Here is a 12,055-nt window from a genome sequence, read left to right on the forward strand (position 1 = left end):
AAACATCCCTCAGCAGTCAGCATCAATAGACCCTGCAGCACACCCCACACCCCTTGCCATTACATACATTCAGTGTTGGAGGTGCCGGAACTGCGTTCCTGCTGAAAAAAAGCCCTGCAGAGAACAATATTAGATGAGTATTCAGGGGAATGCTAAACTAGTACTCATGGCAAACAATTCAATGCACAGTTACAATACATTAATGCCACATGCCAAAGGATTTGTAATTCTTTTCAGCAGTCTAGGCCAGTGTTTCCCAACCTTTATTAGTCAAGGCACCCTTTAAAATTATGGACAGTCCAGAGGCACCCTCTAAAATTATGGACAGTCCAAAGGTACCCTTTAAATTATGGACAGTCTTGAACAGGGGCGGACTGACAACTCATGGGGTCCCTGGGCAATAGGGGATCATGGGGCCCCTGTGCCCTTGCCCAAACTCAAAAAAGCCTATGAAAAAGGTACCAGGGGCATCTCATGGGGCCCCCTACTGACCCCGGGCCCTCGGGCAGTGCCCGAGTTTCCAAATGGTCAGTCCGCCCCTGATCTTGAGACATCCCATTCTAAAATAGGTGGCCATAATTTTAAATGGGCACCCCATTCTAAAATGTGAAATACTATTCTAATAGTTTTATATAATGCAGCAACATCCACGCATGTAGGACACCCAATGTTAGAGGTGATTTATTCTTCCAAAGAAAATACACTTCTTGCACACTGGTACTGACTAGTATTCCATTGTTTCTCTTCCCCTTCAGTTTTTCTCCATCACTGAGCTAATGTGACCCCAGCACTGATTGAGAGGGGCAGGGGAGGGTCAAACTAGGATGTTGTGCAGGCAGCTGACATCCTCCTTATCAACTGACGATGTCATTGGTTGTCAGGACGCCGGTGGCTAGAAGGTCGTAATGGTGCACAATGAAAACCTGTGGCTTTGTGTAACTAAAAGGCAGGCTTGTTCCACCTGCTGGCTTGTATATAAGCTTTGGGCAATTTTTAGACATTTTGCCAAGGCATCCCTGAAGAAACCTCAAGTCACCACAGAGTGCCTGGACACCATGGTTGAGAAAGGCTGGTCTAGGCTGTTGCTACTGCTAGTTCCTCTTTGTAGCTACCTGCTCTGTCAGTTCTGGATCATTGATCAGTGAATTATTATTATTATACAGGATTTATACAGCGCCAACAGTTTGCGCAGCAATTTACAATATAAGGGAGACAGTACAACTACAATACATTTCAGTACAGAAGGAATGTGAATTAGCATTGCTTCTCTGTCCAATGGGCACATATGGGGTGGGAGTGCTGAACTCTAATATAATATGCTATATTGTGATTATATGGATGTGTGGAGGTCATGGAGGCTGCTCTCTACCAACTGGGGTATCCTACTGGCCTCGGAGGAGATCACGTTTCTATCATTACAATCCAAGACTGAATTCGTCCACCCCACCTATGAACAATTAACATGCCCTGATGGAGGGGGGAATGTGAGCCTCCGAAACGCGTGATTGTTTATGCTGTAAAGATGAGCCAGTAATACAGAACAGTGATTCAACTGAAAAAACTGATTTACTCATCCTTTGGCAGATGGCAAAACATCTATGTATTTCACAGTAACTATATATAATATATAATAAATGTATATGTTTACCTGCAAACCCTGGGACTGTGCCAGCAAATCAGACCCAGCCAGAAACTACTTATCTTTGTTGCTTCTGCTGTCATGCTGATACCTCTCGTATCACAAATAAACAAATCGCCTTATGCTTGAAGGGTATTACTGTAAAATTCAGCGAGATGAGCTCTAGTATTAAATTAGCTTCAGCAATATTGCACTTACATCTGCATTACACAATAGGATAATGATTGTTGTAAATGTTTAACAGTGAAAGTTGATACCATTAAAGGATTCTTAATTAAAGATCAGCTAAACTCGTGAAATGCTGTTAAAAGCAATGTAAAATGCGCAGCAGCTGGTTAGTGCTCTAGGAAAGCCTCTTCTGAACGTTGTATAAAAGCAATATATTTGGCAGTGGGTCTGGGTCCTTCACAAGGTACTCTGTGGGATATAAGTCAAATCATTCAATATTGTGCATTGTTTCTATTTTCTGTGCGGCAAACTGGAGCAAAGCCATACGGTAGCCTAGGATTGAAGCTAATAGTTTCTTTCTCAGTACTCTGTCTCTCTGGGCCATAAGACCTTGGGTCCTTGGCTTGCATAAAGCAAGTGCTGCAACTTTATTGCATGGGCTCTTCTTCATGCAGTCATTGGCTATTATTTGGTATAATTGATCACAAAATTTTGCCCGCTAACTATTGTATCAATCTGTATGTAACTATTGTAACTGCAGAATTTCCTGTAGAGGAGACCAATCAGCCAAATCACTTAACTATTTTCTGAAGGATTGGTCCAGTCAAACCTCCACACAAAGTCCCAATTTGTAAAGCACAATGTATTATAACAGTATTATAATAGCAGTTCAACAGTACAGGGCCTGGTGGGAATGCCCACCCATCCAGTGCCACCTACAACTGTGCAGTGGTGAGACAGCAGTCTGAAGACTCAGGGGTGCCAGGAGCAAAGTTTTGCCTGGCCAGTGCAACCCAAAGGGCAAGCTTCCTGAGAAGGTAGACATAGTCCCTGCTCTCTCCTTACTCCACCAGAACCTTTTCCTATTGTTATACTGTCCCTGACAGATTGGGAACCTGTCCCTACACTAGCCACTCACATAAAGTGCCCACATTCAGGAGTCTTAAATAGACCTTGCCTGATCCAAGATGGTCGCTAAGGTCACATGGGACAAGAGCATACAATTGGATCACTGCCCCATGTGACCAAAGAAGTCCTAGGAAAACCCAATTTCCCTCAACTTCATGTCCCATCTGCATTGACGCTGTAGTCACGTGCCACCTACAGTAGAGAATACAGACTGCAAATGCTTACGTACATAGGATGCCATAGGAACTACTCCTCCCTGTGCTACTGGAAGCTGAGGAGATAAATGTCACCTAAATTTTCATTGCTGTCTGTGTCCTTGTTGGGAAGATTTCACCTCACTTCCTATCCTGGTGACCAAATGGAAAGTGAGGAGATCTCCTCAAGGAGAACACAGAAAGAATAACATTTTGGTGACCACACAGAAAGTGAGGCAAAAAATGCCCAACTGTTACTGAAAGAGCAAAGCAACCTCTTCCATTCCAAAAGTAGGACCATTCCCAATTTTTGCCCATTTAAACCATACTGTATGAGGTAGGAGAAGCTGGTGTGCATCGGCACCAAGGAAATATCTCATACTGTAAGGAAAGTATGAAGGCTACTGTATATTCAAGTGGATATTGAATCCAGAAAGTTGATGTGTTTTTGGATTGGAGCCCATATTTAAAACACTCTCCAGCCAGGAGAAACAATGGACGTCAACACACAGCCGTGACTTGAATGCTGCATCTATTTGAGTCGCTGATTTGTAATGCCATGGTAGGAGACCAGGTGCACATAGGTGTTTGACATTGGTGAGAACTGCCCGCCAACCCACCCAGTTAAGCACACAATTGGACCCAACCTTATTTAGTAATTGCAATGCTTGAGTTCCTTATTTGAAAATAACATCTTGCTTTCAAGTCAGGGCAGTGTTTTCTTTAAAGTGAATCTACCAGCCCAATCAAGACAAAGTAACAGTATACTGATTAGAAGGAACAATTGCTGCATTTACATTTCGATGCTCAGTTTATTGGCCAGAACCCCCCTAAAAAGCCTTGGTATTAGTTTCAAGCTTGGCCTGAGTTGAAGCTAAGCCTTGGTATTAGTTTCAAGCAGGGGCGGACTGACCATTTGGAAACTCGGGCACTGCCTGAGGGCCCAGGGTCAGTAGGGGGCCCCATGAGATTCCCCTGGTACCTTTTTCATAGGCTTTTTTGAGTTTGGGTAAGGACACAGGGACCCCATGATCCCCTATTGCCCGGGGTCCCCATGAGTTGTCAGTCCGCCCCTGGTTTCAAGCTTGGCCTGAGTTGAAGCTTACACAATAAACTTCCTTTTGGGACAGTACTTGGACCTGGTGCTTGGCCTCTGGGGATAGGCAGATTTAATCAAAATGAATTTCACCATCAGCGAAATTTTGCTGAGACAGCAACACTTAATTTTGCTCATTGCTTGCATGAAATTTGCTTCAAAAGAAAGACATAAAAAAAGAAAAGGTTCTATTTTTTTTAAAAGAGGCGTGTTCTGGTGGGATGTCTTTAGGGTGGTTTAGTTTATCCAGTTTTTTTAAATCGAATTTTTATTTTTTTTATTTCATCATTATTTCTGTACTCTCATTTCATATTTTTATTTTACTTTCCCACTGTCTGTCTTTTTTCTATGCAAAAACAAACAATAATGAGGACGAGTCCAGGATTCCATAACAGTCACAAGCCATTTCAAGTCCATTGCACCCTAAAAAACCAACAAAATCATCTTGGTATGAACTTCTTCAATGAACCCCAATATATTCATATTTTTATTTTACTTTCCCACTGTCTGTTTTTTTTCTATGCAAAAACAAACAATAATGAGGACAAGTCCAGGATTCCATAACAGTCACAAGCCATTTCAAGTCCATTGCACCCTAAAAAACCAACAAAATCATCTTGGTATGAACTTCTTCAATGAACCCCAATATATTCATATTTTTATTTTACTTTCCCACTGTCTGTTTTTTTTCTATGCAAAAACAAACAATAATGAGGACGAGTCCAGGATTCCATAACAGTCACAAGCCATTTCAAGTCCATTGCACCCTAAAAAACCAACAAAATCATCTTGGTATGAACTTCTTCAATGACCCCAATATATTTTGAGTTTTGTTACAAAATTTTAAAATGTCTCCAAAACCAATGAAAAGGGCATTGCGAGAATTGAAAGACTTTCATTTTTGCCATCTGCCACATCTCAAAGTTCTCCATAGACAGCACTATTAGGTTCCAGCAAGAAAACGGAGGAGTGGGGGAGTGGATGGGATGCACATATGAGCAGTGGAGGGGGTCTGCTATTAGGCAAAGTACAGGCTAACTTTATAAAATTTTCTTTTTCTGTTTTATATTTATTGTGTATTTAGCTATGTATAGAATGTTGAAATGTCACCCCAGTTTTCAGAGCACTCTCACATCTTTAAATTCAATAGAAATTCAGTACTGAACAGTTACTGTACTTTGGCATAGCTTTGGCATTTCCTTATTAAATAAGGCTATAGAGGCATTAAAATGCCCTTATCATGAATACCTTCTAGGAAGAGTGTTAAATAATTTTCCCTATGGGATAAAAAGTCTATTAAACAACCTCGGAGTGAATATGCACTACGTACACTTACTAGTCTACGGTTAGCGTTCTGTGCCCAGTGCTGACTGTTAAACCTGAGCTTGGTGAGATCTAAGCCTACAAATAGGGGTCTGGTGCAGGTTACAGCAGCATTACATAAACTACTTTACGACTAACATAACTACTCCAACAAAAATAGAAACGCTCCATCATTTCAAAAGCCCTGATGAAGCGCATGAAAGGTTTTTTTGTATAAATGTGAAAAAGAGTAAGAAATTTTTACTAGGCACAAATAGGTCTGATGCTTTCCTCTTTTATATAGTATTTTATATCAGAAAAGACCCAGGATTTGGATTTCCACTTGAACTAAGAGATCCAATATTCCACAACTCCATCATAATCCATCTATCATAATCTTATCTTAGACACAGTCACTTGTCTTGATTTCTTAGATGTCTTTTTAATAAGAAAAGGTAGACCTTTTGTGAAAAATATTCAATATATTTTGATATATCAGAAAATCAAAAAAGCACAGCACTCCCGTCCAGCCAACCTAGTGTGGACTTGAGAATGGCCTCAGAACATGAGTCTCTAGCCCATTGGACCTTAATCATAGAGCAGTCTTCCCTATGATTAAGTTCCCATGGGTGGAGCAAAACATTCCAGGGGGTGTGGTGTTGGCAGACTCATGAGCTGAGGCCATTTTCAAGTCCACTTTAGGTGCATACATGCATGCATTAGCCCCAGCAGGGATGGGGGGGATTCCTTCCTTATCCCCCAAGAGGCAATGAGATATTCCCTAGATCAACTTTACCTATAAATATTAGTATCCAGTTATGTTTTATGCATTTAGGAAAGAATCCAAGCCTTTCTTTAAACAATCTACTGAGCTGACCAGAACCAGCTCAGTAGATTGATCATATTGCCCCTTAATCTCCTCTTCTCAAGACAGAATAAATTCAGTTCCACTAATCTTCCTCATAACCAAGCTCCTCCATTGCCTCCATGCCTTGCTTTGGATGAGCACCTACTGAAAGGCACACTTTACAGAGTCACAGTCACCTTGCCCAGGCAGGCCTTGGTCCCCATATAGTTACCTTACCTGTGCTAGTTTCTTGCTCCTCCAAAACCATTAACATTACCAATGGCACTTACAAGTATGGAGGAGTTGGTTACATGAAGGTGCCTGGTCCTAGCAGTCAACCACTAGCCCCAAGAACTGTCAAATGACTAGGGCATTGATCTCATGTAACAGCCGGCTCCAGAGGAGCAAGGAGCTGCAAGGAAGTGCAGGCAAGGTAAGTATATAGAATCATGGATGTCCTTTATAGAGACACTGCAACTTTGCTCTACATGGGCAAGATGACCATGTCTCTTTAAATTAAATCTGTTGCCATCTTGCACAGGTTACACACCTCCTTGTGTTGCATTGTAGGCACCTTCAGGAACCTGTATGCCAAATTCTTCTATTTGTAGAGTACAGACAGAGCCTTGAACACTGGGGTGCTTTGATATGTAAATGTGGGAAACCTGATTTGATCACTCTGGCTCAGTGGATGAAAACTTACGAATTGTTGGGGTCTCAACTGTGGCCCCTCAGAGCTCCAAAGGGTTGTACATAGTATTCTGTATATGGCAGAAGACTGTCTGAGACCTCAAACATCTAAGAGGTCAAAGACTGCAGAAATGCAGCAGGTGTGGTTGGAGACTGAAGTTGCAATGTAGAAGACAGACACAGACTATGGACATGCTATGTGACCACCAGCGATAAAAGTCATTTTAGAGCCTCTTTACAAATGAACAAACCAACTACTGACTACTGGGGTTTCCAAAGGGCCATGCAATGAGTTCCAAAGGATCACATGTGGCCCTCAGGCCAAAGGTTTGGCAACAAGGCTCTAGACAGTATTCTCCATCTTCCAGCACCTCTATTAGTTAATCAGTTCGTTAGGATTTTTCAAAGTGCAGACAACTCAACAATAAAATTCCTGAGATATATAAGGAAGGTGGTTTAATTCTCCAGCAAAACTGAATTATCAGATTTGGGTAGACTGACCCTGACCACTTAAATGTTCCTTTATCTTAGAAGGTGCTCCTTTTATGTATTTCTGTGGTGGCATTGCATGCTTTCTACTACTATGTAGAGGTTTCCATGGTAGAATTTGTTATCCGTGTTTGTCCTTGCATTATCTTTCACAATAAATGTGATAGAAGGACATCATGTTATATAGAAAAGCTAGTACACAACTAGGCTTTCTCATAATGCCCATGAATGCAAACCTGCTGCTTAGTCTGTTTAAATGTGAATACTGCACTATATATAAAACTAGCCATAACAATCGACTTATTTTATATAGTCTTTTTGGTCTGTTATATATACCATTGAAAGTGTTTTGTTATATCCATTCAATAAATGGAAAAAAGTCTGTTGATTGTACTGTACCAGAAATCGTGTGAGCTGATAACTTCTTGTGTTCTCTGCGTATGCTCATGGTTATCATTTAGCATTGTTCCCAGCTCTGTCGTGGATGATAGTAATGGTTCTCAGCCTTATTGAGATCAGGGCTCAGTAAATTCTTCCAAAACTTTCTATGCTCCAACATAGAAAAAAAAATGTTTATACTCACATAATAAATGTATGGGAATACAAAATATGTATTGAAATTCTGAAAGATTCTGGGTGTCACTGTGTTTGGATTGGTGTCCTGGAAGGAGTTGATGGACCTTGCAACAGACTTGCTAGCCATGTAGGATTTGAGGTTTTTGGAGGGAACTGGCGGCAACTATGTGGCATGGGGTCTCTCCAACAGGCTGGGGGACTTTGCAGGAGCACTGTGGGAGAATGTAGGGGCAGGGGGACATTGTTGGAGATTGGGGGCATTATAGGGGGCTGGAAGCCCTGCAGTAAGCTAGGTGGGATTGAAAGAACCTGGGTGGCACTTTGGGAGGTAGGAGGACACTGTGGGCCCTGAAGACTCTCAGGGGGTTTGGGGGTACTGTGGGCTACTATGGGAGATTGGAGAGCACTATGGATGCAGGAAGGCACAGTGGGAAGTTGGGGGGCACTGTTAGTGCTGAGAGCTCTCAGGGGATCTGGGCATACTGTGGGCCACTATGGGAGGTCGGGGGGCACTATGGATGCAGGAAAGCACTGTGAGATGTTGAAGGGCAGTGTTTGCACTGAGGGCTCTCAGCGGGGCTGGAAGCAGTGTGGAACACTATGGGAGGTTGGGGGGCACTATGTGAGCTGGAAGGCACTGTGGGGTGTTGGGGGGCACTGGGAGTGCTAAGGGCTCTCAGAGGCACTGTTGGCAGTTAGGAGGTCTTCAGCTGGCTGTAAGTTTGGAAGGACGGAGGCTGTCGTCATGGCCCGATGGACGAGAGCCACTGGGCTATAGAATAACCCCCTCCCCATAATATATAAATGACAACTTTTTTTTCTGTGTTTAGATAAGTTTTATGGAAATTGATTTTAATTCAAATTATCTGTACACTTGCTCCTAGTCAGTGGCTATAAAAGTACCAAAGCCAGCGGTTTAGTATGGTAACCAGGCCTATAGCATTTTCAGATGACAGCCCTTGCATTACTTCTCACAGTAGGTATAATTTAAAGTTGACGTTCATTATGGGCATCCCCTTTAAAAAGTGTACCTGTCATGAGAGAAAAATAACTAATAACTAATGAGCCACAGGCCAGAAACAAACATGCAATAAATATAATCCAGAAATCTTTATTGCTATATTTTGTCGGCAAGTATTAAAGCCATACATTAAGAATTCTTCCAGATGCACTCATACAGTGGCTGCCCATGCACTTGCGCTACGACGCACATGCTGTAGTTCACTGCATTGCCGAAAATGCTGCAGATGCATTATTTTCAAGCTTAGAGATGCTCTGCCTGCTCATTAAAAAATAAATGGGCTGCCTTAACCTAGCATGCCTCATAGAAAAAAATGTAGGGAGCCCATAAACTAAGAGTATTACAGTAACCCCTTTGCATGGAGATAGCCTTTGCTAAAAGACGGGATTTGGACCACTTCATTAGTTCATTGAATGAAACATGGCCATGGAGCTCAACCACAAGAAATACATAAATATAAAATAGTCTCATTTTAATCATTTTTAATCATTAATATATCATAAAATGTATTTGGCTGTACAGCATTGTGCTGCTTCTCCTTGCACTGTCCAGTAAAAAGGCAGGGGAGGGTGGGTCCAGGAAGACCTGGGCTCAGAAGACGTAGATTGATTGATGCTGGCCAGACTGAGGTCATCTAGTAAAAGAAAAAGAACTGTAGGGAAATCCCAGGAGTGAATATAAATATTTCAACAAAGTCTGGTTTTGTAATTTTAGCTTTTACTACACTATCATTATTATTTTTGGTTGGCGTTCTGCTTTGAACCCTAGCTGACCCAGAAGAAGGAAAAATAGCCCTTATAAAGCATTGTCCAGTGTCTTCTAATATTTATTGATTCCTGAAGGAAGAAAAAATGTCATTTTAATTCAGCTCTGTATTCACTTCATACATCATTAAAATGTAATTAAACCTTAAACCTTTATTAGCAATTTCATCTACTAATATAAGCACTTGCCTTGTATGCAGCTTCTAATAGCTTGCCTTTGTTCTACTTTCAGCTGCTGAGATGATCATTGCCTCAGCTTTCCTCTTGTAGGGTGGTTCCATGCCCATGCAGGGTCCTATGGAGCCACCCTAGCCTGCTTGCCCCAGGACTGAGTAGGCTGAATGTCCTTGCACTATGAGCAGGGGCGGACTGACCATTTGGAAACGAGGGCCCGGGGTCAGTAGGGGGCCCCATGAGATGCCCCTGGTACCTTTTTCATAGGCTTTTTTGAGTTTGGGCAAGGACACAGGGGCCCCATGATCCCCTATTTCCCAGGGGCCCCAAGAGTTGTCAGTCCACCCCTGACTATGAGTATCAGTACAAACAGCGCAGAAGCCTTAGGCCTCATACACACTGGACATTTTTTTTCTGCTGCTTTTAGGGGCACCTGGCATATTTTTTTTTTCCTGCCTAAATGCCCCTGCATGTTAGCCTATGGACACGTGTAGAGTAATTAAGAGGCAAGGGCGTTTATTGTGCTGGGACATGGTCATCTAGAGTCCAGGGCGAAACGTGCCAAATTACCCCACCCCCAAGATGTTTTGAACATTACGTGTCAGCAAAGATATCACCCCCGCCGCCCCCCCCCCCCATAAAAATTCAAGCACTAATTGGCATGTTTACCCCTAAGCATAAATCCCCCTCATCCCAAATAAAATCTGCCCCCCCCCACACTGAAATCCCTCCTCCCATCACAAACCTTTGTCTCTCTCCCAGCTCAAATCCTCTCCCACCCCCCCCCCCCATAGAAAAAAGTTTCCCTCCTAGTACAAATCCTCTAACGCTCAAATTTCCCCTCCCAGCACAAATCCTCCCCCCACCACTTCAAATCCCAGCTCCCAGCACAAATGTCCTTCCCCCATCCTAGAACCGTCACCCATATAAAGGAAAAATATATTTGAAATATATTTTTTAAATATTCTTCGCAAATATATTGCTATATATTTGAAATGCTACAGTTTTACAATTTTGCCCATATTCAATATATTTCAAAATATATTTCAATAAATAAATATATATATATATACTGCATGTTGAAATGTGTTATTACAAAATATATGAAAAATATTTAAAAAAATATATTTCAAATATACTGTATGCCTATAAAAATACAAATCTACATTTTTGGAATGCATTTACAAATATATGTAAAAATATATGTTAAAATGACTTTTTTTTATGATAAAATAATCTGAAGCATATATTTTAAAAGAGTATATTTTTTTAAATATATTTTTTTTAAATATATTCTTCAGATTTCTTTTAAGTATGTATATAAATATATATATATATATTTCAATTTTTTTTATTAAAATATATTTTGGAATATATTGAATACGGCCAAAATTGTAGCATTTCAAATATATGGCAATATATTTGGGAAGAATATCTTAAAATTTATTTCAAATATATTTTTCTTCCATGTGGGTAAATTTCCCATCCTAGCACAAATACCCTCACATCATTCCTACTAGCATACCCCCCCAAATTCCCCCTCTTAGCACAAATCCTCTTCCCCCATCCTCTCCAACACAAATCTCCCCAAATCACCAACACATGACCATTTGGAAACTCGGGCACTGCTCGAGGGCCCAGGGTCAGTAGGGGGCCCCATGAGATGCCCCTGGTACCTTTTTCATGGGCTTTTTTGAGTTTGGGCAAGGACACATGGCCCCATGATCCCCTATTGCCCGGGGGCCCCATGAGTTGTCAGTCCGCCCCTGGGGTGGACTGACAACTTATGGGGCCCACAGGCAATAGGGAATCATGGGGCCCCTGTGTCCTCGCCCACACTCAAATCACACCCAAAAAAGCCTATGAAAGGTACCAGGGGCATCTCATGGGGCCCCCTACTGACCCCGGGCCCTCAGGCAAAATTCAAATGAAAATGTGAATAAACTCAAAGCGCTTACTATGGTGAATATAAAATATAAATAAATAAATAATTATAATCTGAATACTGTAGCCGCTAGAGCACACAACCCATGTCTCAGTGGGCTAAACAATGAATAATATCAATGAAAAAAAAAATGCTGCACTACATATACAAAAATGCACAAGACCTATAAAATATATAAACGTAGAACTGTGATATAAAAAAAACAAAGAATCTTTGTTTTTTGATATCACTGTTCTACATT

General features: G+C 41.5%; 1 protein-coding gene across 3 annotated transcripts in view; it reads left to right on the top strand.

Moving 5' to 3' along the window:
- The window catches only part of RALY (RALY heterogeneous nuclear ribonucleoprotein), a 316,313-nt gene that overhangs the window by 18,009 nt on the left and 286,249 nt on the right, over nucleotides 1-12,055 (top strand). The window lies entirely within an intron of this gene.

This window comes from Staurois parvus, unplaced genomic scaffold, assembly GCF_062004578.1.
Source record: "Staurois parvus isolate SC_StPar_1 unplaced genomic scaffold, SC_StPar_1.0 ptg000255l, whole genome shotgun sequence".
Taxonomy (NCBI): Eukaryota; Metazoa; Chordata; class Amphibia; order Anura; family Ranidae; genus Staurois; species Staurois parvus.